Source organism: Pteronotus mesoamericanus, unplaced genomic scaffold, assembly GCF_021234165.1.
Source record: "Pteronotus mesoamericanus isolate MK-2021 breed Mesoamerican mustached bat unplaced genomic scaffold, CSHL_Meso_final contig_166, whole genome shotgun sequence".
Classification (NCBI taxonomy): Eukaryota; Metazoa; Chordata; class Mammalia; order Chiroptera; family Mormoopidae; genus Pteronotus; species Pteronotus mesoamericanus.
Window position 1 is genome coordinate 2,659,959 of NW_026555066.1, and position 13,729 is coordinate 2,673,687.

Consider the following 13,729-nt stretch of genomic DNA (forward strand, 5'->3'; position numbering starts at 1 on the left):
CCTCCCATCTGGCAACCATCTAGAAACTAACTTCTTTTCTCTTGCTGCTTTTAAGAGCCTCTTTATCTTTAACCTTTGGCTTTCTAATTATGATGTGTCTTGGAGTGGGCCTCTTTGCATCCAATCATAATTGGGATTCGTTGTGCTTCCTGGACTTGCATGTCTATTTCCTTCACCAAATTAGGGACATTTTCTTTCACTATTTTTTCGGATAGATTTCCAATTTCTTGTTCTTTCTCTTCTTCTTCTGGCAGCCCTATGATGCAAATGTTGGACCTCTTGAAGTTGTCCCAGAGGCTGTTTATACTATCCTCATTTATTTGGATTCTTTTTTCTTCTTGTTGTTCTGATTGGTTATTTTTTGCTTCCTTATGTTCCAAATCATTAACTTGATTCTCAGCTTCATCTACTCTACTGTTGTTTCCCTGTAAATTGTTCTTTATTTTAATTAGTGCATCACTCATTTCTGAGTGGGTCTTCTTAATGCTGCTGAAGTCCTCAATAAGTTCTTTGTGCATCCTTATAAACAGTGTTCTGAACTCTGCATCTGATGGATTGCTGATCTCCATTTCTTTTAGCTCTTTTTCTGGAGTTTTGATCTCTTCTTTCATTTGGGCCATGTTTCTTTGTCTCCTCATTTTGGCAGCCTCTCTTTGTTTCTATTTATCAGGTAGAGCTGCTTTGACTCTGTGTCTTGATAGTGTGGCCTAATGTAGTAAATGTCCTGCAGGGTCCAGTGGCACAGCCTCCCCTGTCACTGAAGCTGGGTATTCAAGGTGCACCCTTTTTGTGGGCTGAGTACACCCCCTCTTGTAGTTGAGCCTTAGTTGCTGTTGGCAGATCAATGGGAGGGATTTACTCAGGCAAGTCAGCTGCAAGGACTGGCCTGACCACCAACCTCTGCCCTCTGTGGAGTATCAGCTGTACAAGGGCAGGGTGATGGTGCTCCGACATGATCTTTAGATGCCCACTGGGTGCACTGGCCCTGGGATTTCCCAGGTGGTGTAGACCAAGGTAAATCCCCACATTCATTTTGCCCAGGGCACCCTACTAGAGCTATAAAGCAATCTGATATGGTTGCTACTTGTTATGGGCTTGGAGATTAACAAGTGAAGCTGAGCTGTGAATTTAATTGGCTGCTACTAGTGCTGGGCCTGAGGCTCCTTGAAGCCAGCTTGTTCAATAGGATTTAGGAGCCAAGACCAGCCATTCTTTTTCTTTGTTTGTTGTTGTTGTTGTTGTTGTTGTGTTTTTTTCCCAGAAAATAACAGCTATTTTATTCAACTGTTCACAGGAAAAATTTTTATAACCTGGTCATTGAAACACTTATTTCATAGGCCATTCTTAGAATATGGCAACAGATATTACATAAAATATTACTTTATAATTGTAAGAATATGGCATTTTACCTGTACAGAAATAAAAGCCCCTCACTTGGTACCCTCTATCCTTAAAACAGAATTGTAAGACCTGGAGCTGGGTTTTCTCCACCCTGGAGCAATTCCCTCATCACCCTCCACAGCATGTCAGAAAATGAGAACTTTGAAGAGACCAGAAAAATATGTAATGCTTCACAAATTTGCGTGTCATCCTTGCACAGGGCCATGCTAACCTTCTCCGTATCGTTCCAATTCTAGTATATATGCTGCCACAGCAAGCACAAGACCAGCCATTCTTATGGAAAAGCAGCTTGGTTGGGCCCGTAAATTGGGTGGGGCAGAGCCTCTGGGGATCTCCAAAGCAGGTCAAACAGTGTTACCCAGGTTGATGGAGTCTCAGAGATGGCATCAGTTTACTGACTCTGTGGTGGGGGGGCAGGGTTTAGCAAAGGGACAGTGGCCTCTGCTCGCCATGATGCCAGGCACTTCAGTTTGTCTCTGTATATCACTGGTGCCTTTCAAGCTGCTACCCTGCTGCTGGAGCTCAGAGGGAGTGAGTCCGAGTACGTGAGTCCATATGTGTTTTCTTTAAGAAGAACTGTTTGGGACTCCTCTTAAAGAAAGAGGACTGACTCAATCCCTGTTGGTTTTTGCAGCCAGATGTTGTGGAGACTTATCTTCCTGACACTGGAATCCTGGGCTAAGGGTCCTTGTGTGGAGCTGGGACTCCTCGCTCCTGAGATATCCCTCCCGAATTTTTATCTACATGGGTATTGGACCAGCCTGTTCCATGTCTGCATCGCTCTTACTAGTCTGGATGCATTTGGTTTCTTTAATTCCATAGTTGTCAGACTTCCATTCAGCTCAATTTCTGATGTTCCTGAGTGATGGTTGTTCTATATTTTATTTGTAATTTTGATGTGGTTGTGTGAAGAGGCAATCCATATCTTCCTATGCCACCATCTTGAGTGGAAGTCTGAAAAAACTTTTTTTAAGATAAGGAAGAAGACAAGGATGTTTATTCTCGCCATTTTTATTCAACATATGTACTTGAAAATCTCACACAGCAATAAGAAACAAAAAGGAAATAAAAGGCATTTAAATTGGAAAGGAAGATGTAACACTGTGATTATTTGAAGGTCACATGACAATATTTGTAGAGACCCATAAAGATTACACCAACAACTATTAAAACTACTAAATGAATAAAGTTGCAGAATACAAAATTGATATTCAGAAATTGGTTGCATTTTTATGCACCCATAACAAACTATCAGAAAGAGAAATTAAGAAAACCATCCCATTAACAGTTGTATCAGAAAGAATAAAATACCTAGGAATACACTTAACCAAGGTGGAAAAATACCTGTGTTTGGAAAATTAGAAGACATTGCAGAAAGAAATTGAAGAAGACAAATAAATGGAAGTATATATACCATGCTCATGGATAGAAAAAATTAACAATGTTAATATGTCCATGCTATACAAAGCAATCTATAGATCTAATGCAGTCCCTATCAAAGTGCCAATGACATTATTCACAGAACTAGCAAATAATCCTAAAATGAAACCACAAGACCCCAAACAGCAAAACCAACACTTAGAAAAGAGAGCAAAGTTGGAGCTACCACACTGCCTGATATCAAATTATACCATAAGGCTGTAGTAACCAAATCAGCATGGTACTGGCATAAAAACAAACACACAGTTCAAAAGTGCAGAATAGACATCCTAGAAATAAACCAACACCTATATGGTCAATTAATCTATGACAAAGGAAGCAAGAATATACAATGAAGCAAAAACAGTCTCTCCAATAAATGGTGCTGAGAAAACTAGATAGATACACACAAAAATTAAAATCAGGCCACTTTCCTGTACATACAAAAGTGAACTCAAAATGAATTATAGACTTAAATGTAAGACATGAAATCATAATTCTTTAAAAAATATATAGACACTAAACTCTTTGCAATTATTCTTAGCAAAAATTTTTTGGATTTGTCTCCTCAGGCAAGGGAAACAAAATGAAAAATATACCAATGGGTTACATCAAACTAAAATTTTTTGCACAGCTAAGGAAACCATTAAAAAATGAAAATACAATCTAATGAATGAGAGAGAATGTCCACCAATGCTGAATTTATTAAAGAGTTAATATCCAAAATAAATATGGAACTCATACAACCTAATACCAAAGACCACAAAAATGTGATTAAAAAATGAGCAGAGGACCAGAACTGACATTTTTCCAAAGAGGATGTACAGATGGCCAAAAGAAAACCATCCCATTAACAGAAAGGTGTTCAACATTACTAAACACCGGAGAAGTGCAAATTAAAACCATGATGAAATATCAACTCATTGTGATATCTATCAGAATAGCTGCCATCAATAAATCAACAAAAACATGAATAAATGCTCAAACAGCTAAAAAAAAAAGCTTGACATTCTTTTAAGACATTTTTTCTTATAAGGTGGAAATAAAAATTTCATTGCAGAGAAAAACAAACAAACAACATTTTGGCAATAATATGAAGAAAAGGGAACCCTTGTGCCCTTTTGGTGTGATTGTAATTGGTGCAACCATTATGGAAAACAGTATGGAGGTACCTCAAAAAAGTTTAAGTAGAATTACCATAGGGCCCAGCAAATTTACTTTTGGGTATTTAACCAAAAAAATCCAAAACACTAATTTGAAAAGATATATGCACCCCTATGTTCACTGTGGCGTTATTTACAATAGTCAAGATATAGAAGCAACAAAAAGTGTCCATCGATAGATAAATCGATAAAGAAATGGTACATATGTACAATGGAATATTATTGAGCCATATAAAAGAATAAAAACTTGCCATTTATGGATGCTAAGTAAAATAAGTCAGAAAAGACTAAATACCATATGATTTCACTTATATGTGAAATGTAAAAAAAATAAATGAACAAACAAAAAAGGAACAACCTCATGCATATAGAGAACAATTTGATGGTCACCAGATGGGAAGGCAGTTGGGTGGAATTGGTAAAAAAGTTAAAAGGGGTTAAGAAGTACAAATTAACAGTCATAAAAATAGTAACATGGGTATAAAGTATAACATAGTTAATAACATTATAGTAAATATGTACAATGTCATATGGGTACTAGGCTTATTGGGGTTGTCACTTCGTAAGGTATATAAATGTCTAATCACTATGTTGTACACCTGAAGCTAATATAATATTGTATGTCAACTGTAATTAAATTTTTAATAAAAAATTTTACTCTCATTATGAACATAGGGGTGCATATATGAACAGATCTGGAGACTATTATGGTAAAGGAAATAAGCCAGTCAATGTAAGGCAAATACCATATGATATCATTTATATGTTGAATCTAATGAACAAAATAAAGAACAAGCAAAATAGCATCAGAAGCATAAAAACAGAGTTTTGACTGACAGGTGTAAAAGGGGAGGGGGGAAGGAGGCACTAGTCCAAAGAAGCTAATGCTGTTAGCCAAAGACATATATGCATGACCCATGGACATTGACAATGGTTTGTAGCCTTTACAATGACTGTGGGAGTCAGGGCTGGGCTGGACAGAGGGAGAAAAGGCGGGAAATTGGAACAACAGTAACAGCATAAAGAGTAAAAAATAATTTAAATTAAAAAATTTAAATCATGTCAATCTTGTTTGGTGCAAACTGTATTTTGAAGTATTGGGTTTTTTATGTTATTGTAAGTGGAGTTGTTTTCTTGATTTCCATTTTGTATAGTTTATAGTGTCCATTAGTATCCAGTTTAAATAGTTTATTTGTATAGAAACTCAGCATAATTTTTATATGTAGCTTTGGTATTCTGAAACTTTACTGAATCAGTTTACTAGTTCTATCAGTTCTGGTGAAAAAAAATGTGTATCACTTTTGTGATTTGGCTGCTCTTTATTTCTTATTCTTGCCTAATTACTGTGCCTAGGACTTCCAGCACAATATTGAATAGAAGTGGAGAAAATGTGCATCCTTGTCTTGTCCTTGATTGTAGGTACAAAAGCTTTTATTTTTTCACAATGGAGAATGACGTTAGCTGTAGGCTTGTCATATGTAGCCTTTACAATGATAAGGTACATTCATCTATACCAAAGAGATTTTGGCATGAAAGGGTGTTATATTTTGTCAAATACTTTTCTGCATCTATTGAGACAATCACATGATTTTTATAATTCACTGTTAGTGGGGTTTGTTACATTTATTGATTTGTATATGTTAAACCATTCTTCATTACAAGGATAAATACCACCTGATCATGGTGTATGATCTTTTTAATGTGTTGTGTAATTCAATTTGCTGATATTTTGATGAGAAATTTTGCATCTGTATTCATCAGCAATATTAATCTACAGTTTCATTTTCTTATAGTACCCTTTTATGGCTTTGGTATTAAAGAAATGCTGGCTTCATACAATGATTTTGGAAGTGTTTTCACCTCTTCAAATTTTGAAAGTTTGAGAATGGTTAATAACAATTATTTTTTTTAAATGTTTGGCAGATTTCACCACTAGAGCCACCTCGGCTTGTTACTTTATTAGGAGGTTTTTGCTTACTGATTCAATATCTTTACTTGTTATTAGTTTGTTCAGGTTTTTTATTTTCATGATACATTCTAGGTAGGTTGTATGTTCCTAAGAATAGGTCCAGTTTTTCCAGGTTATCTAATTTGTTAGCATATAATTTTTCATATTATTCTCTTGTGGTCTTTTGTATGTCTGTTATTAGTTGTATGACCCCTTTTTTCCTCTTCTGGTTTTATTTACTTTAGTCCTTTTATCTTGCTTAGGCTAGCTATAGTTTTGTCAATTTTCTCATTAAGAAAACACAACTTAGTTTTGTTGATTTATCTTTCTATTCTCTGTTACATTTATTTGTACTGTGATCTTTGTTATTTCTATCTGGGGTTAATTTGTTCTTTATTTTCTAGGTTCTTGAAGTGTGAAGCTGGGTTGTTTATTGAAGATCTTTTTTTTTTTTATGTAGGCATTTAGTGCTATGAACTTCCCACTTAGAACTTCTCTTGTATCCAATAATGGTGTTTTATGTTTCTATTTTAATTTATTTAAAGACATTTTTATTTCCCTTTTCTTTCTTCTTTGACCCATTGACTTACATATGTGTAAATTTTTCCACGTTATCTAGTTTTTTTAACTTTAGTTATATTGTTGACACTATTACAGATGTCCCCATTTCTCCTCCCTTTGCCTGCCTCCACCCAGCTCTTGCCCTGCTCCCGCTTCTCTCTGGCCATCACCACACTGTTGTTGGCATCTGTGGTTATACATATATGTTCTTTAGCTAATCCCTTCACCTTCTTTCGTCTGGTCCCCTCTTTCTGACTCCCCTCTGACAGCTTTCAGTGCTAGTTTTATACTATGATGGTTGGAATACCTGGTATGATTTTGATTTTCTTAAACTTTTTTACTTATTCTGCAGCCTAATATATTTCCTATCCTTGAGAATATTCCATGTGTCCTTGCGAAGACGTTTATTTTGCTGCTGTTTGATTCAATGTTCTTATATATCTGTCGAGTCCATCTATTCTATCATTTTATTCAAGTCTTCTGATTCCTTATTGATTTTATCTCTGAATTATTCATTTATTTTTGAAAGCAAGGTATTGAAGTTTCCTAGTATTATTGTATTGCTGTAACTTTCTCCTTTAAGTTTTATTAGTATTTGCTTTGTATATTTAGGCACTTCATTTTGGGGTGCCTATATATTTGTAATTGTTATACCTTTATGATTTAGTGACACTTTCTCATTATATAGTGACATTTTGTGTCTTTTGTGACAGATTTTAACTGGAAATCTATTTTTTTCTGATATAAATATAGCCACTCTTGTTTTCTTTTGGTTACCGTTTGCATGCAATATCTTTTTCTATCCTTTCTCTGTCAGGCTATGTGTATCTTAAAGCTAGAGCGAGTCTCTTGTAAACATCATCTGGTTGAATTTTTTACACCTATTCAGCCTCTCTGTGTTTTTTAATTGAGATGTAACAACATTATGCAACTTTAAGGTGTACAATATGTCGGTTTTATATATTTACATATTACAATATGATTACTACAGTACCATTACGATATATGTTATAAGATATATAATATAAAACATCATATATCAAATTTATAATTTTTTGGTGTTGAGAACAGTTAAGATTTATTCTCTTAGTAACTTTGAATTTTATAATATGGTCTTGTTGACTATAATAACTATATTGTGTATTAGATATTCAGAACTTACTTATCTACTAGTTATAAGTTTGTATACTTAAACATATCTACCCAATTTCCCACCAACAAGGCAATGGTAACTACCATTCTAGGCTATGCTTTTTCCAAGTTGAGTTTTTTAGATTCCACATATTAGTGCTAACATGCGGTATTTATACCTTTCTGTCTGAGTTTTCTTACGTAGCATAATGTCTTTAAGATCCATCCATGTTGTAAATAGAAGAATTTTCTTTTTTCTCATGATTGAATATTCTAGCTTGTGTATGTGTGACATCTTTTTTATCCATTTATCCATTGATGGACACTTAGTTTGTTTCCATATCTTTGCTATTTTGAATAATGTTGTAAGAAATATGGGTGTGCAGATATCCCTTCAAGATAATGATTTTAATTTCTTCAGATATATACCAAGAAGTGGGATCCCTGGATCATATGTTGTTAATTTTTAAAAATTTTTATAAACCATCATAATGTTTTCCATAATTGATATACCAATTTACATGTGTACCAGTCTTGGATGATGGTTTCCTTTTCTCTACATACTTGCCAAAATTTATCTCTTGTCTTTTTTATAAAAAACATTATAACAGGCATGAGGTATAGTTTTGAGTTGCATTTATACAATGATTTGTGACATATTCTTTGGAAAAAATCTATTCAGGGCCTTTGTTCATTTTTTATTGAATTGTTTTCTTTTTGTGATTGAGTTGTATGAGTTATTTATAATTTTGGTAATATGTGCTTTATCATATATATGGCTTCCAAATATTTTCCTCACATTTTGTAGGTTTTAAATTTATTATTTTCTTTTTTTGTTTATTACTATTATTTTTCATTTATAAATCATGTTAATTCTATTACAGTTGTCTAAATTTTTCTCCCTTTACCCCACTCCACCGATCCCACCTCCATCCCCCGCTCCCACAGTCGATTCTCACTCTGTTGTCCATGTCCATGGGTCATTCATACATGTTCTTTGTCTAGTCCCTTCCCATTCTTTCCACCATTGTCCTCTTTCCCCCTCCCCTCTGGTCACTTTCAGTCTGCTCCATGTTTCTGTGTCTGTGGTTTATTTTGTTCATTAGTTTATTTTGTTGAATAGAGTACACTTAGAGGTGAGGTCATAGGGTATTTGTTGTTCATCAACTGGCTTATTTCACTTAGCTTAATATTCTCCTCTTCATACATGTTGTTGCAAAAAGTAGGAGTTCTGTCTCTCTCCCTTTCTTAAATGTAGATTGATTTCATTTATTTATTTTTAAATGTCAAAGTTAATTATAAAATATAAAAAAACTAAAACCATTATATAGTATAAGCAATTAAACCAACATGACACGTGCACAGAAATAATCAAGTAGATCAATGAAATATAATGAACATTCTAGAGACAAACATATATATCTGATTAATATATGTATGATTAAGTTGATATTTCAAGTCAATGGAGAAAATAAGGCTTATTCCACAAATAAGGTGCATGGACCACTATTACTTGAAATAAAACAAATATAGAGCCCTATTCCATACATTATACAAGAATTATTCAGGTGAGTTAAAAATCAATATGTAGAATCTAGGGAGTTTTAGAAGAAAATAGAACTAATATTTTTCATGACCTGAAGTAAAATATTCAACCCCAGAAGCTATAAAGTAAATATTGACAATATGACTATAATAAACATTTAACTATATAGTAATATACATATAAAAAAGTTAAAGGACAAGGAACAGAATAAAAAAGTACTTGCAACACATCTAAAATATGGTTAATAGGTTTTTTGTTTCTTGCTTTTTTGGGGGGGGGGGAAGAGTTCTACAAACCTTTAATCAATTAATGGATAAAGAATACCAAAAAGTCTTTCAAAGATTTTTTAAAAAAATAATAGAAATAGGCAAGAAATATACTAAAACAGGTTTAGTTTCAACAAATAATAAAGGGACAATTAAAATAAGATCATAATCACAATCAGATCGAGTATTAAAAATATTGGTAATATCAAGTATTGGCAACTCTGAAAGGAACTGGGTAATCATAGAAACTTTTTCTTCATCTTAAAGCACTCCCTTTAGCATATTTTGCAGTCCTGGTTTCATGGAGGTGTATTCTTTTAGCCTTCTTTTGTCTGGGAAACTCCCTATTTCACCTTCCATTTTAATTGAGAGCCTTGCTGGGTAGAACAGTCTTGGTTGCAGGCCTTTAATTTTCAGGACTTGGAATATTTCTTGCCATTCCCTTCTGGTTTGCAGTGTTTCTGTTGAGAAGTCATATGTTAGCCATATTGGGGCTCCCTTATATGTTACTACCTCTTTCTCCCTTGCTTGTTTTAGGATTCTTTGTTTGCCTTTGATATTTGCCATTTTAATGATAATGTGTCTTGGAGTGGGCCTCATTGGGTTCGTCTTGAATGGGACCTTCTGTGCTTCCTGGACTTGTGTGCCTTTTTTCTCTCCTCAAATTAGGGATGAGACTGAACTTAAGCAGTCTGTTCGAGACTTCCAGGAATCTGCTGTCTGTGGCTGTCTCCTTCAGCTGTTAATCTATTCACTCTGCAGTCAGCAGGGCACCTTAGACAGCTCAGAGCGGGGCAGAGTCCCTCCTGGGGGTGGGTTTATTGGATCTTTTCACGCTGCTGCTGTATTGGGGAGGAGCCTGCACTGGGATATTGCAGGCTATTCTCTCCATTCTCTCCCCAAAGCCTATGTCCCCAGCCTGTCCTCAAGTGTCGCCAGACCCCTCTGCTTCCCCTTTAACCAGGGATCTACTGTCTGTGGCTGCCACTCTGCACTTAGCAGGCAGCTTAGACAGCACAGGGTCGGGTGAATCCCACCTGGGGGTGGGGCTATGGGGTCCTTTGATGCTGGTGCCACTCAAGGGGAGTGGTCTCTTCCTGAGCACGATGGCTGCTGCCGCATGGGGGATGAGTCAGCACCGAGATCCCGCTGGCTACTCTCTCAGTTCTCTCCCCAAAGTCTCCTTCCCCAGTATCATCATGCATCTGTAGCCCACTCTGCCCCTGCCTTTGCTGGAGACCAGAGGAAGTGGCTGCAAATAAAAATTTTCCGTTGGCCCTATAGAAGGCTCTTTGCGTCTCTATCCGCCTGTCTCTGGCAGAGAGCAATCCTGCCGCTTTTCGCAGCTGGCTGTTTTCTGTGCACTTTTTGGGCTCTGGTGCTGTGGGTTAGAGATCCCACTTTTGGTTTAGACCCCACTCTCTTTAGGGGGATCCAACTGGCTGTTTCAATATCCTTCTGACGCTGCCGCCATGGGCACCCTGCCCGCCTTCTCAGGTCTCTACCGCACTCATTACCAGTTAGATTGCGCTAAAGCCGATTCTTCTGTCTCTGAGGTTACAAGACTCCCCTCTTGCTTTTGTTCAGTTGTTTGTTCCAGGTGATTTCTCCACAATTTAGTTGTACCTCTAGGCTGGTCCTGGGAGGAGGTCAGTGTGACTTCCACTCACTCCTCCGCCATCTTGATTCTCCTATTGATTATTTTCTTTGCTGTGAAGAAACTCTCTAGTTTAGTGTTGCTCTACTTATTTATATTATTTTTGCCTGTGTTTTAATGTCTTATCCTAGAAATTGTTGCCTAGAACAATATCAAGGATCTTTTTCTTAATGTTGTCTTCTAGGAGTTTTATTCTTTTATGTCTTACACATGAGTCTTTGATCCAATTTGAGTTAATAGCTCAAGAATAAATTTTAAAAAACAAGATTCAATAACATTCTACCTACAAGAAACTCACCTTAACCTAAAGATATTTATAGACTAAGAGTGAAAAGATGGGTCCTGGCCAAGAGGTTCAGTAGGTTGGAGCATCATCCCATACACCAAAATGTTGTGGGTTCCATTTCCATCAGGGCACATACGTAGATTGTAGGTTTGATCCTTGGTCAGTTGGGTACGAGAAGCAACCAATTGATATTTCTCTCTCACTTGGATGTTTCTCTCTGCCTCTCTTCCTTCCTCTCTCTAAAAAAAAAAAATCAATAAACATATCCTCAGGTGAGGATTTTTTTAAAAAGAATGAAAAGGTGGAAAAGATGTTTCAAGAAAATGGTAACCCATAAAAAGCAGGAGTAGCTATAGTTATATCAAATAAAATCAATTTTAAAATAAAAATGGTAAAAAGAGACAAAATGATTATTATAAAATAATAAGGAAGTTGATTCATCAAGAAGATGTAACAACTGTATATACTGATGTACCCAACATCAGATGACCTAAATACATAAAGGAAAAACAAACCAAGCTAGTAGGATAAATAAACGATAAGACAATAATAATTGTAGACTTTAATACCCCACTCTCAAGAATGGGTAGATTATCCAGGCAAATAATCAATAAGGAAACAGTGAAATTGAACCACACTGTATACAAAATGGTCCTAACAAACATAAAGATCATTTTCTTAAGAGTACATAAAACATTTTCTAAGATAGACCATATATTGGGGCACAAAGCAAGGCTTAGTTAATTTAAGATATTGATAACATACCCAGTATCTTCCCTGAACACAATGGTATAAAAACTAGAAATTAATCACAGGAGGAAAAGTGGGAAATTTACATATACATAGAAGGAAGTTAAAAGCAATAAATACTTACATCAAAAATCCAGAAAGATCTGCTCTGGCCAATGTGGCTCAGTTGGTTGGAGCATCATCGCCTTGTGCACCGAAAGGTTGGGTGTTTGATTCCTGGTCAGGGCACATACCTAGGTTGCAGGCTCCATCGCAGGTTGGGGCACATATGGGAGGCAACCAATCAATGTTTCTCTCTCACATTGATGTTTCTCTCTCTCCCCCTTCTTTAGAGAGAGAGTAAAGGACTCTCTCTCTAAAATCAATAAACATATTAGGAAAAAAAGGGCAGAAAGGTCTCACATATGCAATTTAACTCTATGCCTTAAGAAATTAGGAAAAAAGAGCACACACTAAGCCAAACACTAGTAGAAAAAAGAAAATAATGAAGATTAGAGCAGAAATAAATGAAATAGAGCACAAGAAAATAATAAAAAATATTAACTGAACTAAAAGTTGGTTCTTCAAAGAAATAAACAAAATTGAAAAATTTTAACTAGACTAACCAAAGAAAAAAGGGAGAGGACCCAATTTAACAAAGTCATAAATAAAAGAGCAGAAATTACAATTGATACCCTCAAAATACAAAGGATCATTAGAAGATACTATGGACAAGTATGTAACAATAATTAGAAAAACCTAGAAAAATTGAAAAAAATTCTTAAAAATATATAATCTCTAAAGACTGAATCATGCAGAAATAGAAAATCTAAAGAGATAAATCACCTGTAAAGAAATACAATCAGAATAAGGTCTCCCATAAAAGAAAAGCCCAGGAGCATCTGGCTTCACTGGTGAATTTTACTAACATTTAAAGGAGAATTAATACCAATCCTTCTCAAAGTCTTTCAAAAAACTGAAGAGGAGGGAGCACTCCTCAACTCATTTCACAAGGCCTACATTATCTTGAGAAACCAAAGCCAAAAAAGAACAGTACAAGAAAAGAAAACTACAGGCCAGAATTGTCAATAAAATACTAGCAAATATAATTTTCAGCACATTAAAAGGATCATTCACCATGACAAAATGAAATTTATTTCTGGGATGGAAGGGTGATTAACATAGACAAATCAATTGTATGGTACATCACATTAATAGAATAAAAGAAAAATTATATTATCTCAATAGACAAAGCATTTGACAATATTAAACATCCATTCATGATAAAATCTTTTAACAGTTAGGTATAGAAGGAATGTACCTCAACATAAAGTTTGCATATGACAAGCACACAGCTAACATCACACTCAAATGTGAAAGGTTGAAATCTTTTCTTCAAAGATCTTAACAGGTTATGGATGCCCACTCTCACCACTCCTATTCAGTATAATATTGTAAGTCCTAACCAGAGGAATCAGGTAAGAAAAATAAATGAAAGATATCAGAATTAATAAGAAAGAAGTAAACTGTTTCTAATTTCAATGATATAATTTTATATACAGAAAATATAAAGACTTCATAAAATATTTTAAAACATTTGGTAAATCTGTTAGACCAAATCA

General features: G+C 35.2%; 1 non-coding gene across 1 annotated transcript; it reads right to left on the reverse strand.

The window, feature by feature from the left end:
- Nucleotides 1-1,555: 1,555 nt before the first annotated feature.
- LOC129064615 (U6 spliceosomal RNA) lies at nucleotides 1,556-1,661 on the reverse strand. The gene has a single exon (XR_008528508.1). It is a non-coding gene; the product is annotated as a U6 spliceosomal RNA (small nuclear RNA).
- Nucleotides 1,662-13,729: the final 12,068 nt, after the last annotated feature.